This window comes from Thunnus albacares, chromosome 10 (genome assembly GCF_914725855.1).
Source record: "Thunnus albacares chromosome 10, fThuAlb1.1, whole genome shotgun sequence".
Classification (NCBI taxonomy): Eukaryota; Metazoa; Chordata; class Actinopteri; order Scombriformes; family Scombridae; genus Thunnus; species Thunnus albacares.
Window position 1 is genome coordinate 31014890 of NC_058115.1, and position 18198 is coordinate 31033087.

An 18198-nucleotide genomic window follows, 5' to 3' on the forward strand; every position below is an offset into this window, starting at 1 on the left:
TCTGCGTTTCTTTCTCCTCTGCTAAAGAATTTCTATTGAGATAATCTGACGAGAGTCACAAGGAGGCCGGTTTGTTTACTAGGAAGATTTGACCACATGAGAAATCTTTTTCATAAGAAGCTTAACCTTCCATCTCATCCTCGGTGGTCACTTCTCATCTATTATGTGTCTCTGAATGCAGCCTTTGTGCGGCAGAAATGCTTTTAAAATCCTCTCTTGTGAGTTTAGTTTGAGACACCAAAATAGGCTTTTTACAAGCTTCTGAAACAGCCTCTTCTGCTTTTTCCTGCAGCACACGTTTACTTTTCTAGCAGTTTTTTTTTTTTTTTTTTTTTTAAACCATGATCCATCTACTGAGACTGTGGTTTTGTATCTGTTTACTGTTTTGATCTGGAATTTATTCTGCTTTTATACACTTATTGCTCAAGATAAGAGAGTCAGCCAAGTGCTGAGGCAGATGTTGCATGCCTGCAAAATCCTGCACGGCCTTGCCTTTATTATTTATTCCACCCTGTCAGTAGAGGAATTATCACCTGTTTATGAAAGCTTTTAAATTCTTTAGGGCAAGTCAATGCAAAGGTAGAATTAGTTGTCATCCTCTTCATATTAAATAGTCCTGGGAATGAAATTGTGTTCCTGTGCTACAGTGTACGCAGCAAGAACAGATCCATTAAAAAGAAAATAAAGTGCAAGTAGCAGTGAGTAAAGTGCAACGGATGAAAAGTGCTGTCACACTTAATGAAATCTATAAAAATGTTCCAATGGGTAAAAAATGTACATTAAATAATAATAATGCTTGCATTAGTAAAAAATGTATGTTGTATGATAACAGAGTTGGTCATATGAGGGTTTAAAATAATCTGCATTGACCAAATTATATTATATCCATTAAATTTGGATTTAATTACATTAAAATTACAGATTTTGAATGATGTGAGGCGTCCATGTTTGCTGGGTTTTTAGGCACTTTCATATTAATATATCCATAAGTCAGATATATCAGAGCTTACAGAAAAATCCCAGTTTCTCAGTCATAATTGACATGAACACTATTTACAAGTTGGAAAATCGTAATTACGGTAACTTCAATATGACATGAAAACAGCATAACTCTTCACCTTGCAGCAGCAGTGATGTGGAAGTGTACTCCAGGGTGTGTTAGTACATGGTGATATCACTTTTGGGTGTGGTCACAGGTGCAACAGATGTCAAACTTTCACCAAAGAAAGCAGTGAAACATCGCTTTTATAGTCCAGTATTAAGTTACTCTTTAAAACTCTGCAAAACCACAGGGGTGTTTTCAGTATTTCTGATTACACAGCTGCTCGAGTTGAAGTTGGGCGGAGGTCACCGGACTCCTTAAATCTAAAAGCATAACATTTACAACAAAAACTAAACAAACAAACAAAAAAAAAAGGACAGCTGTGCAAATGAGAGTCAATCCTGTCAACACAAATGCAAGTGCTTACTTGAAATGTTGTAGTTTAGGTTCACAAGCTAAACTACAACAACAGTGATTGGTTACTCATTCATGCCATTTGTACTTCCTGCCCATCCCTCACTATCTGACATCTGTTAACCTCCATGAGGGAAACTTGTAAGCTACAAGTCTTAGAAAATTACTGAGTTGTGTTGACTCCCAGCACTTTCTAGTCTTTGATGAGTTTTAAGAAGGGGACTTATCAGGCAGAATAAGTGAAAACATCTCTAAAATACAACAAAAATCAGATGATATCAATGCAACAAACACACTAGTGCCTGTTGAGCTTAAACATGCTTAAATAAACTTCAGTTATATTGGTCAGAGGAAAGACAGCTGAGGCCGGAGGCATTATGTTTTTAGGTTGTCCGTCCGTCCATCCAATTCTCATGAACGCGATGTCTCAGGAACACCTAGAGGGAAATTCATTACATCTGGCACAAACATCCACTTGGACTCAAGGATGAATTGATTAGGTCGAAGGTCAAGTTCACTGTGACCTCACAAAACAGGTTTTGGGTCCTTGTAGTCTGTGGTCTCCACTGGTGTTGCACCCTGTTTTACACCTGGGTGAGATGATCCGACGGCTGGATGAGCTGCCCGTCTGCTACAACTTGTTGTAGAGAGGGTCCAAGATGGCTTTGATCTTGTCCCTCGTCCTCCTCTCCACCACTGCCTCCACACTGTTCAGTTACAACCTGATCACCTAGCTGGCCTTCCTTAACAGCTTGTTGAGACTGCTGACCTCCAAGCCTTGATGCCACCCAACACGGTCTACTACAGACTGATAGAGGATCTGCAGGAGGCTGTTGGACACACTGAAGGATCTGAGTCTCCTCAGGTGGAACAGTCTGCCCTGTCCCTTGTTGAAGAGGGCCTAAGTGTTGTGAGTCCAGTCCCATTTTTTAATGATTTGGACCCCAAGGTACTTGTATGAGTCCACCCTCTTCACTTCCTCTCCCTGGATGACAGGAGGCCTCCTGTTCCTTCGGTAGTCCACCACAAGTTCATTCGTTGCTGATATTGAGCTTCAGGTGATTATTGTTGCACCATGTGACGAAGCTCTCTATCAGTCCTCTGTACTCCTCTGTAAAAATAGTCTCTAAGTGAAGACAGCATGTTTCTCACTAAAAATCATTCACTGGAATCATACATGTCAATATAGTGATAATGTCTGTTTCGCCAAAAAATACACTTAATACCTTTTACAAAATTCCTTCAAAGTATTTACTACAAATATTATACAAGTCTGGACAGACGTAAATGCAAACTGCAACTTGACTGGTCGGCAGAGGTATACAACCATCAGGCAGTATCTCTATTTTTGTCTTTATATCCTGAAATGTTGATATTTTAAGCAGCAGTAGGTGTCATACTGTGTCAACCTGCATATTTCTTACATTCATACATAAATTAATACCTATAGGCTACAGTAATACTTTGAAAACCCCTTCAGTATGTATAATATTAGACAGTACTAGATAGGAACAATTCATCATGATCTATGTAAAATAGTAACACACATACACAGTGTAATCATAATTTTTTATAACAAGCATATATTGGGTTATATTGTAAGTTTTACTATAAGGCCTGAAGTTAGTCAAATACTAAAAAGACACATGTTCATTGGAAACCTTCCACATGAAAAAAGGTTTAGAGAATCATAAATGTTTGATTGCTTTGGACATAAGCCTACAATAGTAATGTATTTTTTCAGACATCATTATCGTTGGGACTTACCAAAGCCTAGACAAAATAATGTAAGTATGTTGGGAATCTGTGTGAAAAGGGCGATAAAACAAGGCAAAACAAAACACAAGAACATTATGTTCACAAAGCATTTAAATTGAGAGGCTGTTCACTGCAGAGTCAATGGGGGGAGCTTGGCCTAGTCCAGATCCCAACCCAGCTCATTTTTACAACTTGGTAGCACTAGTTCAGTGAACACCACTTGGAAAGGTGGTGGACAGACACAACTCACATCGGCTGCTGGTCGTGGGGCTCCTCAAGAAAGAGGAGGACAACCCAGAGGAGGAGGACAGGAGCTGTGATCACGGTGAGGAGGCGATGCTCCCCGAGACTGACACCGAGGAAAACGACTCCTCCGCAGGCTCCAATGTTGGGAGGCTTAGTGGTTTGTTTCAGGTTTATACTGTAAACCCACGTTTCCTAAAGCCATCCATCATGTTCCTCGTCTTGCCAATTTCTCTTATTCCCAGAGATAGTTCTTAATCTCTGTCTAACAAACAGCCTTAAGCTGAAAGGAGCAAGCCGTTATTTGTAATTTTAACCTTTAATGTCTAAAATGAACTAAATTTAGATCATAACAATAGTCTAATTTATTATTGTCATGTTTCTCATGTGTCCTCCTCTTCTTCAACAGACTTTATGACCAATGATGACATGAGGAACGTCACCATGACGACCTGCTACATGTTTTAAAGAGTCCACCACAACTTCAGATACTCTGGATAATGTGATACCGTATTTATTTCAATGCTTCACAGCGTGGACTTATGACTATGATACCTTGCTGACAAGATACATGAACAAAATGATTTAAGTCAGTTTCCTGATTCTCTGTTTAAGCAATGACCACTATATTATAACAGTTTCACCCAAATGAGGAAAAATGGGAATGAGTTGCTGTAGATGCAGAGTGAGGGTCTCTGGCACAACTTCACCTACTTCCAAGGTGCACGGAGAAGGGAAAGAAGTCTAGAAAGATGAGAACTCCAGCAACCCTGATGACCCTGATGAAGGCCACAAGCCGAAACGTGTCGGTCAACTAATAAAATTGTTCTTCATACTACAAGTGTTGCTGTAGTTCTCATCTTTCTAAGCTCATGAGTTGCCAAAGCAGCCCATTTTAGGCCTACTAATACACAATACATGTATGTGATATTTGTTTCACAAACGTATTTATTTTTGATGTATTTGTTACATCTTTAAGGAAAATAAATGAGTAATATTCTGGTTTGAACTGGTTTTGAATCATTTCTGTGACTGCATGCTGCATTTTGGATCAGTGTGTGTATTATCAAATTAAACACACTGGTTTAGCTGTGACCTGAGTGTGTGCAAAAGTGCAGTTTAAATAACACATTGCATGAAGTTTAGACCTAAATAAAAGAGGGGGTGGTGCTTCACTAGGTCCAGAGAGGTGGAGCTGGACTAGGTGAAGCTCCACCCATTTGGCTCTGCAGTGAGCACTACTTATATAAATTGTAGACTCAACAATATAACGACCACACAAGCCTGACATGTTAGTGTCTTTGCTGTTAAATGTAAATAAAGTCTCCTGCCTGTGGGTTTATGTTGCTGCTTTATACTCTCCACTGTGAGCTGTGAGCTGTGCATGAAGCTGTTCACGGTCCCCTGGGAGACAGGAGAGGGAGAGGCAGAGCACCCTGTTACCATCCCCACCCGTTCATCCAGACTCCAGTGTCAAGAATGTGAAACAACAGCCGAGCCTCGTCCACAAAGCCTGGAGTCCCTCCCCTCAGCCACAGCAGGAAAAAAACGCTCTCAGCTTCCTCCTTCAGTCTGTCTCACAGCAGACCTCAGAGAAATCACTTGTTTCTAAATTGATCATGATATTTGTTTTTATGATAATTGACCTGTTGGTAGATTCTTCTTAGATTAACAGTCACATGTATTTCCGGTGTAAAATCTTCACTTTTATAATAGTTGTTTGATTAACTGGGTCACTCTGTAGGGCCCTTTCTACATCCTGGTAATGAGATGGTGGCTGCTAGCTCGGTTGAAATAATAAGACAGTAATATAGTAGATGTTATGAAGTTGAAAAGTCAGGATATAACCTTCATTCCCTTTGCATTTTCAGGAGATACCCCACCGCCCCTGTGTAGCCTCACTTCTAGCTCTCCTGCAGTCGTGACTCCCCCTCTTCCTGTCTTTCTTTACCACCTTTGCTTGTTACTACTCTGTTTCATTTCTTCCCTTAAACACCTTCAACCACATCTGTGTTGTTATTCTTGAACTAGTTAGGTGGCTAACTGATGCTGCCTTCAAATGGGGTCGTGTTTACCATGTTCATGAGAAGAGTCCATATGTACGCCCCCCTCTTGTGGTATTCACAACTTTGGAGGAAGAAATTTTCTGAAAGCTCTGAGTTCACAAGTTGTGACGTGTTGTTGACATTTTCAGAAATGTTGGAGGCTATGGAAGTTCATTTTTTGGTGAATGGTGAATTAATATTTTGTAATTTTTGTTGTATAGGGTTTTTTTAAAAAGTCATTTTATAATATGTCTGAGGAAAATGTTCATATTACCAAAGGCCTCATCTTTTTCCTCTGTCATTATGCCTTTGCATTTCCTGCATTACGTTACCTACTCGCTAGCTAGCTAACTCGTTAGCCTTGGTGGCTTCTAGATGCCGACAGAACAACAAGGAGTCTTTTGGCATCCATGTTGCATAGCAGCGGTGTTCTCACGACTTAGCCGCTTGAACACCAAGCATGTCGTGTACGTGACTTCCCATTTCGTAACAACAAGATCATGAGGTCCATTTGAAGGGAGCATGAGCTCGAAAAGTCATGTAAAAATTAATATTTTGAAAATGAAATTACAAATATGAATGCCGAGATATTTAACACATTTCTTAACAGGTATATTACATAAAGTATTTTCCTCAGTCTGATACAAACATAAAATTTCACATTTAGATTTATTGAGTTTTAAACCTGCAGCCAGAGACTGGTCTATTAGGGATATAGCATGTTCAACCTGATGTTTATCCCTTAGAAATAGCGCTGTATCATCGGCTAACTGGGTAAATCAGATTTCTTTACCGAAAATAGATAAACCTTTAATAACTGGGTTATGTAAAACATGCAGTGAAAGTAATTCAACCACAATCAGAAACAAAGAGGTGAATTTGGACATTCTTGACAAACTGATCTCAGAACAGGAAACCTTAGGATACAGCATGACACAACTGTCGAATACCTTCTAACAGTCAAGAAATACTCTGAGCGCATCAGTTTCAATGTCATCAGAGTGATCCAGTAAATCAAGAGCAGGTTTTATATTAAAACTTATGTGGTTGGTCATAAATCCTGTTTGCATTTTACATATGATCTAGTCAAGACCTTTCCTTGAAAGCTTCAATCAATGAGATAATTTTGTAATCTATGTTTAGGAGTGTAATAGGTCTCCAATTTTCTATCAATAAATGATCTTTATCAGGCTTGGGGATTAGAGTTATACTCTGTTTCATAGTTGTGGACATTTCTTTTCTAACCATACATTCTTCGAATAATTCAAACAAAGGACTTTCAATGATATCCCAAAAATGTACATAGATTTTAACAGAAAGCCCGTCAGTGCCTGGTGACTTTTTCATTGAGGGAACTGCCTCTGAGATTTGAGTGTAAATTCTTTAATCACAATCACTGACCTGAGAATTTGACTTGCATACATTACTATAAAATGAACCAACATATTTTGAAATGTCTAAAGGGTTGGAAATTATGTTATCGTTAATTGTAAAGGCAGTAATATTATTTCTTTTGCGGTTTCGTTTCTCTAAGGCAAAGAAGTAGCTATAGTTTCTTTCCCTTTCCCTCTTTCTTGAACTTGAAATATTTGCATTTCTGTGTGTGACTCATTTCATTATCACCAGATACTCTTTCTGCTGTTGTTTTCACCAAATTGCAAAATATATCATCATTTAATAAGTTGTTATCTAATTTCCAATAACCGTGTAAATTACTTTTCTGTTGTTTGGTACCTACTAAATGGATTGTAATTAGTTTGTGATCAGATAGTAGAGCGTCATAATGTGAGGATTCTGAAACAAATTGTAGACAAAAGGGAGGATATAAACCATAAGTCAAGATCTATTGGTATTGCTCCAATTAAACTCTTTCTTATCAGAATTTAAGAACCTGCCAAACATGTATAACTGAAAGTTGTTCACAAATAAATGCAGTACTTTTGAATCTTGAGTGCTGGACTGTTCTTGCAGGTACTCTATCTATAAGATCATCTGGAGCATCATTATAATCTCCTCCAATGACCACATGTGCTTCCCTATATTTGTTTTTGTGATCTTTGCCTGAGTTGTGTTATGTGTTATGGCTATATTAATTACAAACTCAGCAATGTCCCCTTTGAACTTGTTAAGGACGATGGCGACACCTGCTGATTGCTGAGAGGCATTGAGAGACAAAAATAACATTGATCACCCCACTGTGCTTTCCAAAACTTCATATCACCATCACCTGGATGAGTCTCTCGTAAAAATATCAAGTCAGCATTTTTTGGTCTACAGAACATAAGAACAGATTTTCTTTTACTACTGTCACAAATACCTTTGACATTAAGAGATATTATTTTTAAGGAACTAAGATATAAGTGCAAAAAAAAAATATGTATATATAAACTGGATGTCTGTTAGAGACAACTATGAACTTATAAAGCTCTGAGATAGAAACTGTCAGAGAAATTAGATACTCTCGGGTAGAAATCTCTCAATATTGAGTATCTAAAAATCCTTAGGATCTCTCTTATTTTTTAATTAATGAAGTGAACTTATGGCTTAATCAAAAATGTAAGTATGAAGATAAAAAGTAAACCACCCAAAACGTAGGTTACACAGTAAACCTCAAGTAGTTGAATCACCTTATGAATCAGTTAACATTATTTTACGCAGCTAATCTCATACCGTCGAGAATGGCAACAGGGCTCTGCCATTTGGTCTTCTTTCCTTCAGTGTGTGCTTGCTTGACAAGCGGACAAAGTTTGTTTCTGCACTGTCTCTCCAAACAAGTTAGATCCTCCTCCATCCGAAGATTCTTTTTCTTCATGACATCAGCGTTTAGGGGAGCCCTCCATACCTTATACCTGAAGGTGCACATGGTAAACTGCATAATGATGGGGCATTCACTTTTATCCTCTCTAAGGTGCCCGACTCTATGCACAGTGTCAACCATGAATCCAAGCTTGTTCTTCTCCTCTTGGACAATCTGAACGATGATCTCCAGTACTTCCTTTCTCACATCCTCGTTGTTGCTCTCTGGGGAAAAGACGGAGATTCCACCGTTTGCTGTACCGTCCGCCTCTTCTTGTCTGTCCTGCAGGGTATTAATCTGATGGTTCAACTTCTTCACTGTGTCATCTGGTCCTTTCCACTGAATTTCCAGTCCTTTCATGTTTTCTTGCACGGTAGTGATCTCAGCTGTGTTTTTATTTACCATTTGCCCAAGTTTAGAGATATGGTCATTCAGCCCATGAATGGCTTTTAGGATGTCAGCATTGGATACCGCTTCATCTCTCCCTTCTCTCTTCAGTGCAGATCTTTTTAGGGTCGGGACTTTTGATAGGAGTCTGAGGTAGAGGTTGTTTTTTTGGTACTCGATAAATGTCCAAGAGCTTAAAAGAAAGCATCTGCACAGGCCAAAATCTTGGCCTTGCCCTAAAAGTCGTGTAAAGATGTAGCTATTGCTGTCTTCGAATGGAACTCGTGAGCTCATTATTACGACATGGTGAGTCATGTACACAATATGCTTGGCGTTCAAGGCTTTCTGGTGGTGGTAGAACAAATGTTTAGACAGAGGAGGAGACTTTGTGATATTCAAAACACCAAAACACTGGACATTGTGGTCAAGATAATCACTGCAGCTAACATCCTGCAGAATATGTGCATTGAGGTGTTCAGTATATGTGAGGAACATCCTTATGGATGTCCAAGACAAGGCAGTGCAATATTTGATGGGACTATAGAGATGCATATAGTGTACACTTATGAAGTTCTTCATGGCATGACACCATTTTCTTTTATGACATTTGCAGGGGATATTTGGCATTTTCTTTGTAATCAACAGATGAATAATAAATGAATGACTAAATAAATAAATTGTTATGAATTTACAATACAATAAATATAATTTAACTGAATAAAAAGGCTTCATTTGTTCTCATGTTGTTACAAACTCTTGGATGCATTTGGACCTAACTAGACATTTTTGGTGTGTAGACATTACAACATTACTGAAACATGCTATGAAGCAGCACAGGGAGACACCACTGGAAAAAAAAGCTTTTGAATGGTTTAATTATGTAATGTGTACTTAAGCGCATGAATTTAACAGTTTCAACTGGTCAAACAGAGCTGCATAAAAGTTCAACATTCAATTAAATAATTCATTTAAAATGCATAAAATGTGTAACAAGTCAAGTTAAATTAAATGTAGCTTATTTGATTGAGAACTGCAGACAGTAGAACAGTAGAGGATCTCCAGAGCTTCATTTCAAGTACATTGACATTTGTTATGTCCATAAAAATAACATAACAAAGGTACATCATTCTTTGAGCAGTAAATAAAAACAACTCCAAAAAGGCACAGCTTGCTTTTAAAATAAGACCACACATAATCATATAAAGAGCTTGTTTGTATAAAAGTAACTGACTAAGCAAGACTAAGTAGTCCAAAGCCAATATGCTGTGTGTGCGTGTGTATGCGCAATTATCCACCTGTGTTGTGTCCATTTCTCATCCCTTCCCATTCCTCTTTTTGCTGTTCTCCTTACACACTTTTTCCTTGTCCCATTCTCCGTCCCTCCCCTAATACCAGCAGTCTTGAGTAAATGTGTTTGAGTTCAAGGCACATTTCAGTGGCTACATTCAGTTTGAGGTAGCGGATCCAAAACATGCAGAGTTTGTTGTCTACAGGTCAAACACTGCATAGTGCTTACAAACAACATTGTTTTTCGAGAAAAGCTCTAGTGAGTCCCTCAAACCGCTTGTGAAAGGACATCATTTCTCTGGCTTGCAGTATCAGACTCCCTGAGTTAGTCAGTCAGCTGGCTCTGTGCAGTGAGGCGAGTCCTCACCCTGAGCCTCCCACCAGCAGTGGTTGTGGGAGTGCTGGTGTGGTCAGCAGAGGCCTCAGTAGAAGGGCTACTGGTTGGTTGACCTCTTACAGAGGTGGGAGTTGCCAGTTGTCCTCCTTAGGAGGTGGGAGTTGATTGTCCTCTCAAGGCCTCTGATTTTCTAATTTCAACTCCCCTTTGTGTACCCACGACAGGGAAGGCAAAATCATGGTGACCCGCAGTCAGCTCAAACTACACATATCCTTGGCCAGTGGAGATGTTATCCTTCACTTTTTTGAAGGAATCCTCAAGTGTCTGCACTTGAAGAAACTTTCACTGGGACAAACTTAAGATTAAACTGCTTAGAAAGATTTTGAGATATTTCCTGCCAAAACAGTTATTTGTGGCCGTGGGCCATACGAACTCTGGCCCCAAGCTTGGCTAAGGAGCTTGGCAACTTTTCCTCATTAGAAGTTGAGATGCTGCCTCATTAAATCAATTTAAAAAAAGGGTCTGCTCCCTAGAAAAGAACTGATGGACAGGTAGGTCAGCAGAGGTGGAGAGACCAGAGGTAGTAAGCTGGCAAGAGGAGCTGGAGAGGCTAGAGATGCTAGGTAGTCCAGTGGTTGATCAAAGTCCAGCTCAGAAGGTGGTAGATGTGTGTCCAATGGATGAGGGCAGATTTCCCATATTAAGAGGTTTTCTATCAAGAGATTTTAGTGTGCACATCCCCCTTTCAGTCAAAAGTTGTTGTTTTTTGGACATGTTAAGATAAAGCAGATTCCCAGTATCAAATCACACAGTCATCTTGTTTCATATTGAATCATTAATTTAATGAATTGTCACACACCCAACATCTACACGTACCTACATGAAATTACCTGCAGTTCTGGGTCCAACCCGGATAGGGTTGACGTTGGGGTTGCCGCCTTCCTGAAATGGAAATACAGAACTTATAACATATAGGATTTATCTAAAGATACAACATAAAAATGTCCACATACTTGGTTGTGAGAAGTCCTATCCTTACGATACATAATCACATCAAGGAAACTGCAATGGCTTCAACAATTTACCAGACCAATTCTGGCACTACAATGAGTAGTCATGTCAGCAAATAATATGCAAAACGTGTCCCAGCCATGCAGCTAGATTTTGGCCTAAATGCGCACACTCAGCTGGACCGCGCTGGTTTTGAAATGCCCACATAGCTGTGAGGCTTACAGCCCTCCACGTCAAAAAATTAACAGTTATTTTTAGATACTCAACACAACATGCGCAATATATTTAACTATGGGTCTCAAGTCTGCACTCTGTTTTGCAATTATCTATGCAAATAGCAGATAAAAGCAATAGAAATTACAGAATATGCTGACACATTTACAAACAAAACTTATGCTTATCTTGTCTAATTTTCCAATTTAAATAGTCCACACAATTGCCATGTCCTCCTGTCTATCCTCCCTTTTTTGTGTTTTACTCTGTTTGTCTGTGGTGGTTCTGTGTCCTTTGGCACTCCAGTGATTAGCCTGCAACTGGTTACTCTCCACTTGAAGTGCCAAACAACAGTCAGGTGCCCATATGACCACTGACAGAGGTTTTCCTCGCTGTAATCATTGCTCCTGTTCTATTCAATCTATTCATGAACAGCTCTCACATAAATCTGAAAGAGGAGCAGCTCTGTGGAATCTAAGTCAAGTCTCCGGTTTTTGGCGCTGTCTGGACGCTGTATGTTGGATGAGTGCTGTGCAGTCTGGCTAATCCATTTTCTCTCTCTCTTTCAGAGGGATGCTGTCGGGTGGAGACATGGCGGCACCGAGGTGGGAGGTAGTGCTGTTCCTGGCGGCCGTCCTGTGCGTTTCCTGCGGCGCCAACCTCAAACACATGCTGTATCAGTTTCCTGAGGAGCAGCCGCCCAACACGCTGATCGGCAGCCTGGCGGCGGTCCAGGGCCTGCCTGACGCTGGAGATGGGCTCACTGTACCTGTGAGTGGACAACAACACGGGCGACATCTACACCACCGAGATCCCCATCGATCGTGACACACTGAGGGACTGCCATGGCAACATATGCTTCCTGGACTTCAAGGTGTCCATCACTGACATGAGTGAAAAGCATTGACTCCAACCCGCAGCTGATGCCATCGACAGGGACTCCGGAGATAATGGCATCGTTTTTTACTTGTTGAGAACTGGGCTGGACAACAACCAGTTCTTCGACCTGCAGGTCGTCCATGTTTATCCTTTTTTATTTCTTTATTTTAATTTACGAGTCCGTTGGGCGGACCGGAGAGGATGGATTTCAAATGTGTCTTTGACAACCAACTGATGAATCATTTATCTGAAAAGAGCCAGTTCAAAATGATTTGAAGAGTCTACGCTCTGGACTACAATTATAATGTAATTTAGTCAACATTAAGCCAGACAGGATGTTCCCACTTCTGAAGTGTCAAGTTTGTACAAACTGATTTACAAGAAGATGTTCAAGTTTCACAAGGAATGAATGGTTTGATTTGAAAAACAGGAGAAATTTTATGTTTTTGTTACATTAAAAAGGCAAAAACATGCTGAAAAACTAGTCTGCTCATTTAAGAAACAAGTCAGTCTCGCTGGTTAATTGTTTACTGGGAGATAAACAGTGTTTGTATTTGTGTTGGCCTTGGAGAGCAGCCAGCGCAGCTCTGGCCTCATCACAGCGGCACTGCGCTCCAGCAGCTCAACTGTTCAATACACAATTCTCAGAAGCTGTCAATAATTCAACGCTGTTTGGTGATGTCTGCTGCGTGAAGCCACACTGGAGGAAAGGTAATCAATGGGCAGGAGAAATTATAATTTCACTTTCATGCTTTCTTTAACCTTAACCTCTCTGACTTGAATCAGTGACTTCCACGGTCCCCCCCCCCCCCCCCCCCCCCGGGTGCCGGTGACGGTCTATCACAGTCTGTGATCCTGAGCAAACAGGAAACCAAATATTTATTATGTGGCAGTACGAACTAGAGTCTGTGTTAGAAAGAAAATCCCTCAGAGATTCTGTTGACTGCATTAACCTTTAAAACCCCTGATTTCCACGTAAAAGTTCACTTAAATGCTTGTGTGAAATACAAAGATGGTTCCAGCTCTTTATTGAAGCTATATGATGTTTATATTGAGAGAAATATTCAACCCCAAGACTACATGTTTTTATTGCTGCACTGTCCCATCAAATGGAACTGATATTTGGTATCTTAAAGCAAGATTTCAACAATTTTGGGAAACAGCCTTATTCACTATCTTTTGACTGAATATCAATTGGAGATTGATACCACACTGGAGTTAGCAGATGGTTAGCCTAGCTTAGCATAAAGACTGGAAACAGTTGGCCTGGCCCTGTCCAAAAATAACGAACTCGGCCTACATCTCTAAATCTCACTAATTAACATGTTATATTTTGTTTATTAACTGAACAAAAACTGAATTGTAAAAAGTAGAGCTGCAACAATTAGTCAAATAATCAATTAGTTGATAAATTAATTAAATCAATTAATTGTTTTGAATCATTTTTGGACATCTTTGGGTTATGGGCTGTTGGACGGGACAAAACTGGACAAAGTTTGACGACGTCACTTTGAGCTTTGGGAAACTGTGATTGACATTTTTCACCTTTTTTTGGACATTTTATAGACCAAACAACTAATCAATTGTCATGAAAACAATCAACAGATTAATAGATAATAAAAATAATCATTAGTTGCAGTTGTGGTTTATAGAAATCAGTGCAATGTGTCTGGCCAAGAAATAGTCCTACACATAACCCCTGTAAAACCACAACTGTCTTTTGTACTGATGTAACATTTTAATTAGCAAGCTTTAGAGGTGCTAAAATGTTTATTTTTTGCCTTGGCCAGGCTAGCTGCATCCTCCAGTTAAACTAAGCTAACCCGCTTCTGGCTGTAGCCTCATATTTATCATATTCTATTCTTTCTATTCTTTTCAGAAACTTTGGATTTATATTTCTGTCTTTGGCCTGAACAACAGGGTTTAAATATTTATTTGAACAAGTTCAAATAATCTCACCCCTTCTTGTTTTTTTAAGAAACCAGTATTGTTAGGACTTGAATTTTTCAGAGATTATTTTGCAGAGTACAAGCTTTGCCCAGATCCAGTCCTGCTTTAAAAGAATAATGGCCTATAAATTAAAAAAAAACCCAAATTACATTACTGTAAGTCTCAGGGGAAAGCTGTAGAAACGCTGAACCAGCAGCACCTGGAGATTTAAATGAACTAGTTCATGTGAAACTACACACCGACCTACATTTCCTAACAGCAGCCGCGGCATTTAATGAAAGCAATTAGAAAGTTTTAGATGTGTAGCTAGAAAGGCTTCCTAATGAGTAGATCCAAAGTGATATTCTGCTGACTGCTCATACTACCTAATTGACTAATTACCTCCATTTACTTTAGATTTGGGTGTACGAAGCCGGATCATGGCCATGCTGGTCTGTCCTCTCCAGTCTCCTTATGGGAGACATGTGCAGGTCACGTGTCTCTGAAGATAAAAATTGCTTTAATTTTTGCCCGGCAGACTGGATTTGAATTTATGATATCATTTTTGACAGTTGACTAACATTAAAAATACTTAGAGAAGTTTGAGGGACTTTCATCTCACCAGTAGGTTTCAGGCTTTGACTTTGAATGACTTTTGTCTGTGTTAAAGTATCCATGGTTTTAGCAGGACAGTGTATGGTCATGAAAGGGTTAATCTTCTGTTTTTGGTCCTTGTAGGTCAGAGCCAATTACGCAGATACAGGCACCAATGGAGAGATTGACTACAGCCTTTATCATGTGTCGAGGGACGTTGCGAGTCTACTGCGCATTGATCCATCCACTGGCATCATCTATGTCGAGGGTCTGGTGGACTGCGAGGAGGAGAACTTCTTCAAGTGGTTCTATGTGGTTGCCAAAGGTCATGGGCCCGACTCCAAGAGATCCCAGGCATGGGTGATGATCAACCTCAAGGATGTGAACAACAACTCACCGGCCATCGAGATCCGAGGTATTGGCTCCGTGACACACCAGGATGGCATGATCAAAATCTCTGAGGACGTGCCAATTGGTACACCAGTGGCATTGGTCCAGGTGACAGGCCCTGACGTGGGGGAAAATGCAGAGGTGGCATGTGTGGTTGCCAGTGATGTCCCATTTGAGCTCCACACTTCTGAGTGAGTCTATCAATGTTTGGAGGAGGGAGTACTTCCTGCAGACAACTACCCTGCTGGATTATGAGCGTATGAAAGATTACAGACTTGAAATTGTTGCTGTGGATTCTGGCACCTACTCCCTCAAAGTTCAGCTCACTGACATGAATAACAACACGCCAAACTTTTCACCTGCAATGCTTGAGGTGGACTTTGCAGAGGGCAATCAGCCTGCTGACAAGGTGCTGGATGTCATGGCGACAGATGCAGACAGTGGCACCAATGCAGAGCTGGCCTATAGCATCATCTGGAGCCTCGGCCTCAAGGCTCTTTGAGATTGACACCAACACCAGAGACGTCAGTGTGAAAGCCGTGCTGGATCGGGAAGAGAAGGAGCGTTATGAGTTTGGTGTGGCTGCAGCAGACAAGGGCCTTCCTAGCAAAACTGGCACTGCCATGGTGGTGATCAGTGTTCTGGACCGCAATGACAATGACCCCAAGTTTATGCTGAGCGGCTACAGCTTCTCTGTCATTGAGAATATGCCTCCACTGAATCCTGTTGGTGTAGTGACTGTCACTGATGCTGATAAGGGTGAGAACGCCCGAGTGAGGCTGTTTGTAGAACCACACAATGGCAAATTTGTCATCCAGAACGGCACAGGAACCATCCTGTCCAACATCTCCTTTAAACATGAGAAGGAAAGCACCTACACCTTCTGCGTGAAGGCCTTGGGCGCTGGCGATCCACCTCGTTCCTCCTATGTGAGTGTGACCTATGTCAACAAAACAACTCCTCTTGCACATACCTGACACCTGTCACTGCTCCAGATACTTGGATAGAGGTGGTAGAGGCGAAGGACATTGACTATCGACCCAAATCTCTGCATTCATTCATATCTGTGTTTCTTTCTCCTCTGCTAAAGAATTTCCATTGAGATGATCTGACAAGAGTTATGAGGAGGCCAGTTGGTTTACTAGGAATATCTGACCACATGAGAAATCTCTCTCTGCAAGAAGCTTAACCTCTCATCCTCGGTTGTCACTTTTCATCTATTATGTGTCTCTGAATGCAGCATTTGTGCAGCAGAAATACTTTTAAAACCCTCTCTTGTGAGTTTAGTTTGAGACACCAAAATAGTCTTTTTATAAGCTTCTAAAAATGCCTTTTTTCCTGCAGCACGCATACTTTTCTAGACGTTTTTATTTCAACCATGATCCATCTAAAGAGACTGTGGTTTTGTATTTGTTTTCTGTTATGATCTGGAATTAATTTTGCTTTTACACACATCGCAGGAAATAAGAGAGTCAGTGAAATGCTAAGGCAGATGTTGCATGATGTTGCAGCCTTTAAATTGTTTTAGGTCAAGTCAATGCAGAAGTAGAATTTATTGTCATCCTCTTCATATAAAATACTTACGGGAATGAAACTGTGTTCCCGTGCTACAGTGCACACAGCAAGAACAGATCCCGTAAAAACAGACAAAAGTAAAGTGCAAGTAGCATTGAATGGATGAAAAGTGCTGTCACACATAATAACGTCAATAAAATGTTCTAATGGACAAAAAACGTACATAAAAATAATAATAATACCTGCAATAGTAAAGAAGAGACAACGTAACAACATATATTTCTGTATACTAAGAAAATACACAGGAAACACATGTAAATCATGTCATATGTTTAACATAAATCTGTTGTCACAAATAAATTTGGTTAACTTTGTTTAACTTTGTTGGTAAAATGACACATTCTGAACCACTCCAGGGCTAAAATGAGTACTTCTTTGTTTAGAAACAATATGTATCTGCTAAATGTCTTTAAAGAAGCAGCCCTTTCACCACTCAGGGGTTTTTGTTTTTGAAAGAAAAATGTTTTATATGCCATTCACTGAATTTCCCCCCCAATAAGAACATAACATAACTTGAACATAAGAAACGAGAAAAAAGTGGCCAAATAGTGTGAAATAACATGACGCCATGGGTTTTCCTCCTGTCCTCCCCAATTTTTTGAGTCACCAGCCACCACTGATATATACGTATATACAAGATATATTTAGTTATATTGTAAATTTTACTGTAAGGATTGAAGTTAGTCAAATACTAAAAAAGACACATGTTCATTGGAATCCTTCCACATGAAAAAAGGTTTAGAGAATCAAAAATGAACAATTTGTTTGGCCATAAGCCTACAATATTAATGTATTTTTTCTTACATTATTATCGTTGGGACTTACCAGAGCTCAAACAAAATAGTATAAGTATGTTGGAAATCTATGTGAAAAAGGCCATAAAACAAAACACAAGAACATTATGTTCACAAAGCATATAAATTGCAGAATTTACAATATAACGACCACATATGCTTGACATGTTTGTGTCTTTACTGTTAAACGTGTAAAATAAAGTCTCCTGCCTGTGGGTTTATGTTGCTGCGTTATACACTCCACTGTTTCATTTCACGAGCTGTGAGTTGTGTACAAAGCTGTTCATGGTCCCCTGGGAGACAGGAGTGGGAGAGGCAGAGCACCCTGTTACCATCCCCACCCGTTCATCCAGACTCCAGTGTCAAGAATGTGAAACAACAGCCGAGCCTCGTCCACAAAGGCGGGAGTCCCTCCCCTCAACCACAGCAGGAAAAAAAAACACTCTCTCAGCTTCCTCCTTCAGTTTGTCTCACACTCACTGCTGAGAATGGAAAGACACAGT

The 18198-nt window shown here is 40.0% G+C and overlaps 1 pseudogene; it reads left to right on the forward strand.

The window, feature by feature from the left end:
• The first annotated feature begins 11766 nt into the window (after positions 1-11766).
• LOC122990124 lies at positions 11767-17067 on the forward strand (annotated as a pseudogene).
• The last annotated feature ends 1131 nt before the right edge of the window (positions 17068-18198 follow it).